This window comes from Varroa jacobsoni, unplaced genomic scaffold, assembly GCF_002532875.2.
Source record: "Varroa jacobsoni isolate VJ856 unplaced genomic scaffold, vjacob_1.0 scaffold_1021, whole genome shotgun sequence".
In the NCBI taxonomy this organism is placed as follows: Eukaryota; Metazoa; Arthropoda; class Arachnida; order Mesostigmata; family Varroidae; genus Varroa; species Varroa jacobsoni.
In genome coordinates, this window is record NW_019213923.1 from 93,442 (window position 1) to 106,865 (window position 13,424).

At 43.7% G+C, this 13,424-nt stretch overlaps 1 long non-coding RNA gene across 1 annotated transcript in view; it reads right to left on the bottom strand.

Moving 5' to 3' along the window:
* Window positions 1-11,280: 11,280 nt before the first annotated feature.
* The window catches only part of LOC111265887 (uncharacterized), an 87,827-nt gene continuing 85,683 nt past the window's right edge, over window positions 11,281-13,424 (bottom strand). Inside the window, exon 3 of the long non-coding RNA XR_002683740.2 lies at window positions 11,281-13,166. This is a non-coding gene — a long non-coding RNA (uncharacterized LOC111265887). The remainder of the gene's footprint in view (window positions 13,167-13,424) is intronic.

A 13,424-nucleotide genomic window follows, 5' to 3' on the forward strand; every position in this document is an offset into this window, starting at 1 on the left:
GTGATGCAGCGATGGTGGTGCGTTCCTCAAAACGTCCAACGTCACTTCAGTGGTGGCCGTTGACGCATGCGACAACAGCGATAACAGCAACAGGCCCCTGATGCGCCGGATGGACCTATCGACGAAGGTACTTGGTTCTTCACTTAGATGATACTAGTTTTGCAGAAACTGTGCCTTCAATAGACATGACAGCATGACTAACTGAGAAGATAAAAAAGACAAAAAAAACATGCTCAACGTGGAAAACAAGGCAATACGTATTTTAGGCCTGTGTTATGTGTGGAGGGACAATAAGACACGGTGAGTGCGAATGCTATGCAGGTGACAACACTTGTCAATTATTATAAAATTATAACTTTGCTATTACATCTGCCATGTATTGAAGATAAGCTACTGGATGGATACATTGTGTAAGTAATAATGACCTTAAAAGTTACCTCACGTTGAAGGTTTATGTATTTATGGAGTGCTAAGGAAAATAAGTTTTGCAAGCATCAAATAGCAACACTAACGCTTTGAAAGTGGCCGATAAGTGTGCGTTGCAGTGTATGTCCTCTAGCGACTGTAGCTTTACCTCTCGGTATCGCTACGCAATCAGCTGGGTTAATTTTCAGATGGAAAAGATGCTTCTCACAAGATGGATTTCTGGGAGGGGAGAGGGGTAGAGGGTCAATCTCATTATAGTGATAATAATATCCTGCCGCATGTTTTCTTAAAATTGCTATAAATATTTCTATAAATTGCTATAAAATACATGTTGCACATATATTTCACATTGTAACCTACTAAGCAAAGGCTCGGTATAATTCTAGGCACTAATGAGTGGATGCGATTGAGTGCTTTGACCTTACTTTGTCGGGGGGTGAACGTTAAATACTGTGTTGGGTCGTCGTGGGGCCCATATGAGCAGCGTCGCTTAGGTTACTCACTTTTAAGCGCACTTTTGTCATCTAGTATAATCCTAACAGCGGCTTCACGCCGCAACCGCAGATTCAATTAGATCTAGCAGCTAGCGTTTCTTTGAAAAATGTAGCAGTGCCATTTTCATAGGAAACTTATGCTTGCTATGCGAGGGACCAAGCACCATAACTTTACAAACAGTCTTGCAAGGAATGCGCGCTTCGGAGCGTCGATGTTGACCGCCCGATACAGTAGGTTCGAGACGGTGGAGAGACGGACCGTTGATCCGATGGACACTTCCTGAGCCCGCATCGGTAGCAAGCAGCGTTTACTAGGCAACCAGCTTCATATCCACGTACCTACCAATCTGGGGCCTGCCGCCATCCATTACAGCTGAAGAGTGACACGCAGGACTAACTACGGCCTGTTACTGTTAATTCGTTTACTAGCAGGATTTCGTTTCAAGAGAGGAAGTGGTAGCGGTAGCGATCATTTGGCCCAGTTTGTAGCGACAGCCACCCGTAAAATTGTGCTGGTCTTGGTTACCACAATTTAATGTGCGTGGTTTAAGGTAAAACTGTCTAACTAGCAGAGAAGGCATGGCGGCTACTACGACGACACGATACAGGCATAGACACGGAACGAACCACGTCGTCGAGTCAGAGAAAAAAAAGTACAGAGACATTGTAGGTTCACTGCTGATTTTCATCACTCGTATTCTACTTTGACCGTATGTGGCAGTTACATCACTTACTCACCTGGCAAATCACCTTTGGTGATATTTCCGGGGCTAACCGAGTGTCGTATTTTTGCATATAAACATCTAAATATTTATCAAACACAAGCGTTGTTGCGCTTATGTATCAGATACTATATAGAGCCCTTTTATAACACCTTTGCATGGATTTTAAATTTTGTTTTTTCTGCCACAGTCATACTGAGCACCGACAAAGCAAACAGTACACGAGAGAATTGTCCGCTCGCTAAAGCGAATAAGTTTCGTTTCAGAAGACGTTCATTACCAAACATGGCCTCTTGAATATGATTTAAGTATAGTGCCGGACTGCAGATCTGCTCAGTGTCTGTGATGCGATGATCTTCAGCCAGCAACGTCCGATCCTCCTCCCATCGTGAGGACTCTTACATCTATAGGAGGCAGAAACAAAAAACCCACCGAAGTACTAGTCCTCTTTTCAGTGGACAGTGAAGTCAAGATCATCATTATTGAACTACTCAAGCGTATCTTAGAAATCACCGCCTCCAATTCAAACTGTTCAATTTCAACGTGATCGGACCGGACAGGGCCCCCTTCTCTGACTTTATCGGCTCGTCCGCTACGTATCAATGTACTCGATAGTAGTGAATACTAAAGAACTCTGTTCTCCTTTCTTCCCGGTGTAGGTGTCATCATCGTAGCCAGAGGCCGGCGGGCCGAGGCCGCATCAGTTGTTGTTGTCGCATCAGCTACAGCCGTAATCACAGGTCCGTTAGTCGGTGCACCAAGTGACAACACACAGAGGTAAAGTCTACCATGATACACTCGCGCTGTACTTTTTCCTCGATATAAATCAACTCTTGCTTTTCTTTTTCAACTTTTTTTTTCTTGTTTTTTTCTCACAACACGGTCCGGTGCTGGTAAACGAAATTCTGCAAAAAGCTACGGGAAATGATCAGAGTGGGAAGCTGATAATTCGTTCGAACGTGGCCAGGATGAGCGTCGTGCCATATATCTAGAGTACATGTTTTGTGTGTGTATCTGTTTTTCGAAAAAAAACGTACGCAGTTAACTGTGGTAAAATCATAAAGGTATTTATAATGCGTTGGTCATTATGACCTAAAAGTGTAGCTTTATAGCTTTCGAAGAAGCTTTTGGCTCAGAAACATCTGAGAGTAAGTGTACGATGCCGGAAGGGAATGAAGCTCAATTGCCTTAAAATTTGGAAGTCAGCTTAGTGGTCTGTAGAACTGAACCCTGCAATGGACATTTCTCTTTCTTCTTATTCGTATCCTCGACTGTCTCTTAGGGAATCTTTTTTCGTTCTGATTCAATCTAGATACAATTAATTTTATTGGAAGGCAATCGGGTGACGTTATAACGCTAGTTCCGAAGGTAAAAGTCAAAGCATTCATTTTAGCTATTGAAAGCAATCGTTTGAGTACTTCTATAACTGTCTGAGCAACATACGCCATGCTCGCTCAGAAGTTGCTATCGTAAAGGGGTGAAAGTCGTTTTCCCGGATCACAAAATATGTCGTAGTCACCTTCTGCGTGCGTTACGTAGGTATATTGTACAGCAAATGATAAACTAACAGCGCTCCTCGAATGTTTTAATAAAGAACACTGCGAGTATAATAAAAACGCACATGACCGGTGAATATCTTAAAGATGACAATTTATTGTTTAACCCTAGCTATTGTACCGCCACTAATTATAGTGGAAACGCTAAAGCGAACCAAAATAATATTCCTTGTCTTCGCACCGCTCTCTTTTCGGAGAGGGACGGGGGCGGTCGCGCGGTAACGAACCCAGTGATGTCTGTGATGTGTTGGTTGGCTGGTTACTGTTTAGACTGTTTGTGTTTGTGTTTGTGTTTGAGGAGATCCTCGTAACGGGGCTAGTTAGCCTCTAAGTAAGAAGGGTTGGGTTATCGTCGTAGCCATTGCCTCCGGGTTAGTAAGCACTAGAACAGTGCAGAAGCAGCTGTTGTTGCAGTAGCGGCAGCGGTGATGTCTACAGCCTCCGTTGCTCCGCCGACTTCACATTAGCAGTCAAAGCGATTGCAAAAGATGAGAATGAGTTTAGTCGAATATCCAACCAGCCAGACGGGTTTGCAGGCAGTATAGCGCGGGCAAATCGTGTGGTTCGGGAGCTCTCTGCGGTTGCTCCCGGTCAAGTGGGCGTCCCTTGCACACCCAACGAGGCGCAAATCCTCGTTAAGTCGTTCCTTCGCTGGTTCACCCGCTCTATCCATGTTTCTCCCTGTTTCACTCCCCTAATTAACAAAAAAACACCACGCATACGCTAATCGCCCGGTGCGTCCACCCACTCAGCAAAGCAGTCACCCATTGAGGAACATAACGCGGCCATCGAGGCTCGATAAGCATGCAGAAACACATATGCAGGGACAAAAGCTACCCGTGGAGCAACGCGCTGGGCGAGAGAGCACGATTGTATAGCTGCGCGATAAACAGTCGGCAAGGTAGGTAAAGGCGGTCGGTCGGGCGGGCGAATATGTCCGTGTTTATATACACACACACATATGTATGGAAAAATACACGAATGGTGATAATTAGAAATAGCACCAGTTCAATCAGTAACCGACAAAGAGAAGTTCTAGTAGAGTAATACCGGTAATGTTGGGTAGTTCTTTGTATGTTGCGCGCGGCGTTGAATTACGGAAAGGACAACGAACGAGCGAACTGTGACGGGGCAGTAACGGTACTGGTGTATCTATACGAGGACTATGGATTGCCAGCTACAATCAGAGAGCTATTCACACAGACAAATAGTTAGACATGCGTAGTTGATTACACAGACGCACATTCATACGCGCCCAAAGTGAATCTGAAGAAAGGAAATCAATCGAAGTTTGAATCGTCGGGATGAATCCGCAGCTAACCCCAGTGGACGTAACTGTCAGCATATGAACTCGCGTACCAATGTGCTTATGCCTGTGTAGCGAACGAGCTCGCTGAAGTCATTAGGGTCCGCGAGGCGCAGATGATCCTCATTATGAAGGCGCTTAAAACAGGCAAGCCACAACATACGCTACTAAATATGGGACAACAGCCATCCCAAGGATAAAAACAGTCGATATTAATTGTTATTACTGTTGTAATAACAAAACGTGAATTTGCTTAAGCCGAACTTCTGTCGTCGAGTCAACTGAGTTATTTCTGCAATAGCAGATTATCTCATTTGGATGAAAGGTAGAAAAGTGCACTAAGGAATAGTAAAAATGGGTATTATTATTATTATGACTTTATTGTTGTTGTTATTATTATTCAGTTATGTTTCACCTGAAAATCTCAACAGAAACGACCTCAGCAGACGCCACAGCATCTGAAGAGCAAAACAGCGTTCCGTCCGACGTAATATCTAGCTATGTGTGCACGATCTGCGGATGACGAAACCGCTGCCGCTGCCGCCGCCGCCGCCGCCGCCGCTGCTGCTGCTGCTGCTGTCGTCATGTTCAAATGCAGAAAAAGAAAGAAAGAAACTTTAAAACGCCTTTTTTGTCACTTGAGAGGGCGAAAGAGACCGCTGTGCTTGTCGCCTCGCGTCTGCTCTGTTCCGTTTGCGGATTCTCTGCTCGGTCGCACCGTCGATGCTGCCGCAGTCAGTGACCGCTGTGATTGTTGCGCTGCCATTCAGCGACATCATCCATTTCATCATCAACAGAAATCTCATCATTATCGTCGTCATAATCCGTGGCCACTATAGCAATAACCTCATCTCGACGGAATCATTGGTTCACTGTACGATCGTGCATATTATTATTATTGTTATTACGATTATTGCTATTATTAAACCTTACATTCATTTCGTATTTCGCTCGTCGGTCGACTAGTTGAATTGTGCGTGTATGATATCTTTGAAAGGCGGTACGTTCTATGAATGTTATCCATTTACCTGATGCTGTCCATCCGCCAAACTGGACACATTCTGTCGGCCGTCATCTGTGTCTGCCGACGCCGCTCCTGCGACCCAGCAACGCTATTGGCGCTTATACGATCTAGCGCGCGATAGAATCAACAACAGCAGCAGCAGCAGTAGCAGCTTAAAAAAAATAAGCGTTGCAACGACGCCAAACAGCGGCAGTAGCAGGCGTAAGATGACGAACAAAAATTAGAAACGCCCTCGCACAACGCCGAAGTAGAACTGCACATTGATAGAACGCTGGCAGTAATGTCTAGGCGCTTCGAATGCTAAACTAGCGATAATATACTACTACAACCGCTCTAGATGCATATAAAAGCTACGCGAGTTTACAAACATTGCTGCTGCTGCCGCCTGCGTTGCGGCGCCAAGCGAGCGAAGTCTATGAAGTGTCATCGTTTTCGGCGACGCCAGCTTTTCTGGGACTGCAGGAAGCTTTGTCGAGGCAACCTGTAATAGATATACGTGTATTTATACACAATACACATATAGACACATGATATCTATGCGTGTCTATAGAAAAAAAAAACGAATGAAATCACTTAGACCGTGATTGTGTAATTCTGGGACTAAGCAAAGGAGGCAGTAGCAACAGGGAGCCTGAAAGGTGAATGTGTCTATGTATCAGACGGAGCGGTCTAGAAATGATATATACAATGACACTGTACACGACGGCGTATTTGTTGTTCCTTTTGAGTTCGACCAACACCGCTTGCATTACTTCGACGGTGCTATAAGTGACACCGCTGGCTGGCCCTCTCTGGCCGGTTGAAGGGTCGGGCCCAGCAGTTAATGTTGACGAAATGAAATTGAATCCCGTACGCCAGCCTTCGTTCGCCACCTCGCAAGTGACGTCGCGCCAAACACGATGACGCTGACGGAGGAGGAGCAGCAGAAGGAGGAGGAGGAGGAGGGGGAGGGGGAGGGGGAGGAGGCACTATCGTTACCATCATCACCAGCAGGCGGAAAACTGCCGACTTATGTGTTAAACGTCCCACGCGATAGCTACGCAACAAAGACAGCACAGCATTAACTCGATACTGGGGTGCAGAAGTAGGAATCGTAATGGTAAAATGCGGGGCGACCCTGGAAGCGGCAGGGGCGACCGCGACGGATTACAGTGGCCAGCTAATTGTGGTCAAGTCGAAGTCAACGTAACCGCGAACGCAAAACGCAGTGTCTATCGAATTGTATACGGCTTAACATGTACGGGACTCAGGCAGATTAAGGCCATATCTATACAGCTCAATAAAAGGGTGATGAAATCAGAAGGAAAAAGAAAAGGGAATGATGCTAACGACGCGGTCTCCGTTGACGTTTGTTGATCTAAAGCAATGACCTAGCGCTGCTGAGTTAGTCATTAATATGAATATCTAAAAAATCATAGTAATACCATTTGTAAATGTGTAGGCACAAATACATAACTTACCGAAATGACCCATGATAATCGGCAATCTGCCTTTTTTATACGAATAAAACAATATAATAGAGTTAAGTAATGCCGTCGATTATGATTAGTTGACCTCAATTTCGATTTCAGACTGGCCTTGGCAAATCTCGCTTGCGTGCTTTGGTGTATATGGTGCCAGCGTGTATTCCAACAAGATTAGGCTCTTTTTGCGCGGAAAACGCTGTCCTTGTTTGGGTGTTTCGTCTCATTGTAGCCAATTTTTAGCGTGGTGGTGGTGTCAGTTTGCTTGCAATTGTTTCTCAGATAGCCAAGGACGTCAATACGATTACCACATATATATATATATATTGACAAAAACCAAGCCTAAAGTTCGTTTTTGCAGGAACAGGTTTTATTTTCACGCTTAGTGCTTGGAACTTTGTAGAGAGAAATGATTTAGTTGCAGGAAGTTAATAACAAAATGATCTCAAAGCTGCTATTATCACCGAAATGAATATTATATATAAGTAATGGACAAATAACGAACAGTCGCCGTACCGCTGTTGTTGTCGATACTCTTCCGTTCGCATGAACCGTTGCTTAAGTAGCATCAGCAGCGTCGTGATCGTCATCCTTCACCAGTTTCCATATGCTTGAACGTACACATCAGTAGCCCGTACAATACCTATAGTTGACTATAACCAAACATATCAAACGGAGATGAAACGAAGGAGGCGGATGAGTCGAAGGCCGTTCTAGTTGCTTGGTTAGACAGGCAGACAAATAGACAATTGGGGGGGACATGTGCGGGCTAACGGTAGCCCCCAGATGCCGCCATTGGCACCGCCAGTAGTGGCAGTAATACCAGTAGCCGTAGTCAGTAGCACTAGAAGGATGGTGGGGCACGCCACCAGCTTCTGTTTGATGTTTGCTGAGCGACGAAGAGCAGCAACGCGGCGGAGGAGGCGGCGGCGGCGGCGGCGGCGGCGACGACGACGACGACGACGACGACGACGACGGATCGAAACAAATGATAGAAGCAGAGATGGCACAGAACTGGTTGGGGGTGATGTGTCGTTTGGCGCCGGGGTGGTATCATCGTACGAGGAAATGGGTCCGTCAGACTGGGAGAATATTGCCGTAGAAACTGTGGCTGCGACGGTAACAGAACTGTGAGTGACTCTTACGGTTTCGAGCAGTGAGAGAAAAAACGAGCTGGAGCAGAAGTCGCCGCTGAATCGACTGATCACTTCTGAAACATGTGGAATGTTTATATTTGAATAGCAGAAGCGACTGCTGCCGCCAGGCGATAACTTTTGTATCACACCTTAAGTAAACGCAGGTATGTACGCTTCGTATAATTTGACCTGACTCTCCAAAGCAGTGGACGACATTTAGCGTTTGCTGAATGTTTAGTATGTGTAAGTATAGTGCTGACTTGGTTAGGAAAGCTTCGTTAGGAAAACAGGAGAAGGTTTTTCGCTCACTACTTGTCGCCTTGCTCTACACTATATATATATATATATATATATATATATATATATATATATATATATATATATCTTGAAAATTACCGGACTTTAATTGTGGAGTGGTGTTTTTAATTACAAGCAATCTACTTATTGGATGAAATTCGCGTAACGGTAAAGTTGGCCCTATGTATAACCGTATCAAAAAGTATTATTCTTAGTAATAACAAGCTAATCTGCGTATCTTGCACCGCTACATGTAGGAATGCCCGTATAAAGAGCAATGCAGCGCGAATCCAGTACGAAAATTAATTCGACTTCAGCTGAGCTTCGCCCCATCGGTATCGACCAAGCTGGTTTGTCTCCTGTTAGACACGACAGGACAACGGTAAAAAGCCTCACAAGGCAAGCGGTCGGTTACATCGAGTTAACGTGTAATCAACAATTATGGATTGATCATGCTCGAATCAAGCATATATAGATCCATCAATGGCGTTCTCACCACCCCAACGCCATGAGTGTGGTTAGCGAATCAGAGTATCGTAAGCGGAGGAAAAAGCCGCAGTTTTGAAAGTGAAAGCGATAACACGACAGTGCAGTCGGGCGCTATGGGCCGGTTGAGCGCTTGGCCCGGTGCTTTTACGAACAATGCCGAAGTACCCATGGAAACAGGCATATACATAGAAATCCCAGACGTTTTCGTTTGCATTTGATCTAAATATACAACGCTGGCTTAGAGAACAGTTAGTTATGTCTGTATTAGCTCTGAGCAGTATGAGGGGCTATAATATTCATAGTGTCCGTAGTACGAAATTGTCGTGGAAATAGGCTACCAGACAATGTTCAAGTATGGTGTGACGACGTCATCTATCTTGTAACGTATTTATAATCATACGCATCTCCTCCGCCAAAGGTAGCGCAACAACTGGTTGAAAAGGCTTCAATATAGTGAACTACAAAATATGATCCAAGGCTAAAATTATAAAAGATTACCACTTTTAAAGTATTTGAGGCAATTTGTGCAGAAACCGAAGAATGAAGATTACTTAACTACTTGTGCCAGTGAAGCTAATACATGACCTCGTTCTTCTGGGGCGCGCAATAATAGTAATAGCATTATCTGACATAGTTTCGCTAACTTCATCCAACTTATGCATCGTTCACCCGTGTCCAGCTAGGGAAAATTGTCCCACAATATCGTATCGATCATTTCAATTACTCATTGACCCTACAAATTTCGGACAATCGGATCGTGCGAATAAATGAGGTGTTCCTTATAATCGAAACTTATAGAATCTTTTCTTAAGTGTGATGTACCGATCAGCCGTCACGTCAGACTTAGTCGAGGTCGTCCATTGCACATTCATGGCTGCCACCGTCCTCGTCATTATAATCGTCACCATAACTTATTGACACCGTTTGTTCAACGCCCGAGGTTCTGTTCAAACGAATTACTGTCAATCCCGCTCGCATGTGTAATATAACAGATGGTAATATCCACGTGCATAACACAATGGCACCACTGCTACTTGGCAACGATGAGGTTTATGTATCAATGTAAAAACTAACTAAAAGTTTCGCAGAAGACGTCAGATGACACTTTTAAGTTGGCCAACTCGACCAGCGCCTCAGTGGCTGCGGTAGCGGCGGCAGCAACCGCTACTGGCGTTACCGCTGAAATCAATGCCAATATGAGAGTAACCGCTAGGGACTTAAACCAGTGAGAGGCTGGCAATGTCGAAATTTCAGATCCTTTTTTTCTGCTCTCGCAGACTTCAGCGGATCAGTATCGCGTTGTCGCCCTTTCTCTATGCGAACTTTTCTTGTCAAGTAGAATGGTGACGGCTAAGAAAGACAACGACTACGATAGCAGCAACTTAAGCGCTGGGTCGATGGATGCTGCTGTCGTAGACTGAAGCAGCCTCCTGTGGGTGCCAGCAGCAGCGTTAGGATCGAGGGAATAATCTGAGTTTTAAACAGAACTCAAAAAGACTCTGATTAGCCGACCGCAAATAAAGTGGAATAACTTTCGTGCTTGATGGCCAGCTTGTCCTGTTTTGGTTTGACTCGACTGTTAGTTAAGCGTGCAGGTGTCTGCTGGCTGCGGACGGCGCGCTGGGGGCTGATTCGTCAGCTTATTCACGGTGCGGCAGCGGGCGCTGATGAATTTACCAAACAGAGGTCTCTCTATACGCTCTGGACCTCTTCTCCCTGGTCCCGTCGCTGCACATCAGTAATAGCAGCAATAGTATTCTGTTAGCCTGCTAAAACCAATCACCGTTTGTTGATGCTGAAGTTTATTTGGTATCGTCTTTGGCTAACTCAAAGTTCGACTCCGTTCTAGCCTCATCGAATGCTAGAGGGAAGATATCTCTGTTACATAGGATATTTCAGCTAACTCAATACTATGGAGTTCAATCGCCGCCTTACAGTGATGCCAATCAAAATTGTCCTTTTGCCTGAAAACGCCGTAAATCTAGTTTCACGCGCGAAGAGTGTGCTTGTAATTGTAGTATGAGGATTGCTCGAAAACCGTTTTTTTCAGCTCATTTATCTATTTTGGACATACGTATATTTAACGTAAAACAGCGACATCGTACAAATTCGGTTAATATGGTATGTCAATGAAGAGTTTGACCGTTTGCTTAAACTGATACAAATCGAAATACAGCTCTTAATTTAATTAAAACTATAGACAGAAAATATCGACTGAAAATAATTAAATATATGAATGTTAAGTAATTTACTAACATATATATATATATATATATATATATATATATATTAAAAAAAAAGAGCAAATGTGTATGATCCCGTTTTTGAATTTTTTCTTAGTAAGTAAATTTGAACTTAGCTCGCCGCAGTACGCATTCCGAGGGCTACTGCAGACCAATAATCTCTATTGACTAACTAGAGTTTGGCTAGTTACTTCCAATGAACACACATATAAAATATAACTCATTTGAAGAACAGACGCTTTTTTTGAGTGCTTTGACTAGATCCTAAATTGTTATAGTTAAATCGTCATAAATCCAAAATAGGTCACAAAAAACACAGTAGAACGTTTCCTGGCATCTTATTAATGAGGAATTCAAAATCGGTGTATTAATAGGAAGACTGTGCTAAGCACGAGTTGACCAGAGTACAAAAGTCCTCGTTTGCGCTCTTCATTATTGACTATTCCCTCCTGGAACAAAGATGACTCACGTAGAATCCGGTATAGCGGTGCAAGAACATTAGACTGATCCAATAGAGAGAATTCTGCGTTCAAGTCGAGTCGGAAAACTTTTGGCGGGCAATAACGCTGTGTTTTTTTGTATCAGTTTTTTTCCTTTTCGAAGAAACAAGGAACTCGTATTGGTCTTAGCAAAGATTAGCTGCTAGCCAATGCCTAGTCGCGAAATGAATTCCCAGCAAGATTAAAAGCCTTTTTATTGTTTGAAATTGGCGCTCTGCATTGTTGCATGTTGTCGTGCCGAAGAAGAACTTCGTGAGGCAACTTCAAAGGCCTTTAGTATGGTTAATATTTAAAAACCCAACAATTTACCAGAGCAGCTCCAAAGGCCATTTTTAATGTGCCTGATTCTTTTTACGCACGGATTAATGGTTATTTGGGAAAATATCAGTTAGAAACCTTATCGTCCAACGAACTTCAACGGTTAGTCTTTTTGAAACTTTTCACGTTTTTTCAGCTTTTTTAGTTGTTTTGAGTCGTTGCACAAATAGGCCTTTTGGCCTACCACCAACCCAAGATTTGATTTCACCAAAATTTTTCGTATGTAACAGACTTGAGCGACACTTGTTTAACGAGCTTGCGCTTACTTATAGCGCTTGAGGCACGATTACTATTAAAATATTATTTTCAGATTAAGGAAAAAACATTTTGAAAATTACTGGTTAGTGATTTAAGTCTCTAATTGAAGCTGTAATTGTAGGTTATATTGAGTAAACATATCCGCCAGAAATAATGTTTCTAACATCTGCCAAAAATTTTCGTTGGAATATCTGTTTGCGTTTAGGTATAGTCTTAGAAACATCCAATAGAGAAACCGACTGCGTACCCTGTATTATATACAGCAGTTCAAAGGAACCTCGTTTTAGAGGAATGTCGGAGAAAAGCAAAAACGTCATACACGTACCGTTTAGATGACAGTTAATAACGTCGTGCATGATGTTTCGTGTTTTTGCGACGCTACACAGTCCAAGATGTATTACGAGATAAATGCAAAAGATAGCATTTCGTAGAAATGCGCTTATGTGTATTATGATGGCTTTTAGCTGAAGTATACGAAGTGTCGATGGCACCTCTTACGTATTATGACGCCACCTCAAAAAATTACTTTGCTTTTGTTCAATATTGTTCTTCGAAAGTCGACAGAATAATCACGTGCTAGGTTTGGTGAGATAAAAGACGAAGATGGAGTTACATGAAAACCAGTGCAGGTAGAGCAACCCCCGAAAAATTCTATTGATAGTGTGCACATGGCTACCCATTCAACTATACAGAGTAACTTCGCCTTAGATACACAAACCGGCCCGGCTAAATTCGACTTCCCAGCGCCGAAATGAGCTGAACTGAGGCCAGCTTTTTATATGTATAACAGCAGTCGTCGCCGTCGCCGTCGCCGCCAAACCAGCAGAAGTTAGTAAAGGAAGGATGGAGGCCAGCTTGATCTCCGAGGCTTGCGTCCTCGCGTGTACGGCAATCTACGATGTCACTGCGACAGCCATCGTCTCGACAACATCCCCTGCAATTAACGACATGCTAGATAAAAATCATTGTGGCGCTGATTCTGGCGTGACATCAACCAAATGAGTTTCTTTCGTCCATTTACTCCGCACGAGGTGGCCACTGTTACAGCTCACGACTGAATGAGTGTTGTAGCCTTTATGGTACATGTGCGTGGACAAAGAGAAAAATAGTGCCACCATATAACTAAACAAGAATGAGAAAACGACACAAAATATAGACGAGATGAAAAAAAAAAAGTGCGACCAGGGCTGGG